Here is a 1,917-nt window from a genome sequence, read left to right on the forward strand (position 1 = left end):
TGGCACAGAAATTAGGGCATGAACATTGCATGTTTTGTAGACATGGAAATGGAAAAAATGAGACTTCCTGTGATGCAGCCATAAATAATGAATGAGTTGATGAGAGTTGAGAATAATTGCAGAAATCAATTTAAAGCTCTGTTGTAGTTGATGCAGCTGTATTGTGTCAGTTTAGTTCAGATTTCAGAGTTCTACGCTTATTCATACAGTGGTGAAAATTATGGATAGATATTTCCCTTGGAGCAAGACTGAAGGTGTTATGTCAACGGAACTGTAACACACAAACTATGAATCAGTTTGAAGCTGACATGCACTTCAGAATGTGGTAAAATTATTAATACCGGCACATGTATGCAAAAGTTGCAGCTACCGTACAGTGTAATTGTGTACTTGCAGCCTTATTTCAATAAAAATTGGATTAGTTTCATGATTTGAGAACAGACACAGTGCATAAATTATGTATTTAGTGTTGATATTTTGGGTGCTTGTTTGTTAAAATTATTCCCAAGGTTCGCTATTCTGAAGGGTCGTTAATCCGAAACACAGAAATTTCCTGCACCGAAAGGTTCGTTAATCCGAAAATGAAAAAGGGTTCATTATCCGAACATTTGTGGCGTTATTCCTAAGGTTTGTTATTCCAAAGATTCATTAATCCGAAATGAAATTCGGAACAATGAACCTTCGAAATACCAAATCTTTTGACTAAAGAGCCTTCGAAATAACGAACCTACACAATAACGAGCTGTAACCAATATTTTAAGTCTTGAGATCAAATACTTGATTAGTTCATTTTGTTCATTGCATGCAAGGCAGGTAGTGATATAACAGCGGAGTAAAATATACCTGTACATGTGCCACTTTGACGTAGAGATACAGCAATACATACAAAAAGTGCATTGGCTGTTAATCCCCAACCATTGTATGTGACAGTGTAAAGGGATGGCACAGTATTGGTGGAGATGAGGATCGTGCTTTTAACTTTTCGCAGGATACCTAGTAACTTATGAAGTAGTATGTAGCATACCATTTGAAGAGGAATTCAAAGTTTAATTGAAGAAAATCAGGTTTGGAATGACTGAAACTTGAATTTTTCATGGATTTACATGTTCTTTCATATTTCATAAAAGGTTTCTCATTATCTTACCAAAAAAAAAATGTTAGAAAGCCTGAAATTAGGTCTCGAATAAAACTTTATTGCACAATCATTTTAATGAGTCAGAGCATGCATTCATCAAGAGTAAGAGCAAAAAAGCTTACACACGTATGCACATAAGAGGTTGAATGTGTGGTTACAAAGTAAACTATGCTTTTTTCATGTGACAACAAATATCTGGTGTATCAAATAGGAATAGTAAGATAATTTTCAGATGATAAGAGTAGCCGGTTCAATATCATTCATAAGAGCATGCATTAAGCACACAATGGTGATTGTGCTAACTACAGGTATGTGGGTGGATAAAAAGGAATACACTGTATATGCAATAGCAAAGTACAGTTGTATGAGCTATACATTGTTTAACAGGCAAGTGTTAAAAGAATATGCACACAACAGAAACTGTGTAACACGAAAGCAACATTATTTATGGAATATGAATATTTCTGTTGTTCACCTATGTGTACGCAGATGGAATTAACCATGACCATGACCATGAGAGTAACCAGAGTAGCTGACCCTTGGTGAATCTTTTAAGAATGCAATAAAGAAACATATCACAACAATCAAAATATGATAAGAATCTACTTTCTTCCTAAGCTATTCAGAGGCGTAGATATGCAAGGCAAGTTGCTTTTGGGGTTTTTTCAAACGTGTGTGTCTGTGTGTGTGTGTGTCTGTGTGTGTGTCTGTGTCTGTGTGTATGTGTGTTTGTCACAAAAGATGTTGCTTTGGTAATCACAATTGTCCAGAACCTTAGCTTG

The sequence above is a fragment of the Diadema antillarum genome, unplaced genomic scaffold (genome assembly GCF_040938485.1).
Source record: "Diadema antillarum isolate AM-2024a unplaced genomic scaffold, OU_Dant_1.0 scf00000159, whole genome shotgun sequence".
Lineage (NCBI taxonomy): Eukaryota > Metazoa > Echinodermata > Echinoidea > Diadematoida > Diadematidae > Diadema > Diadema antillarum.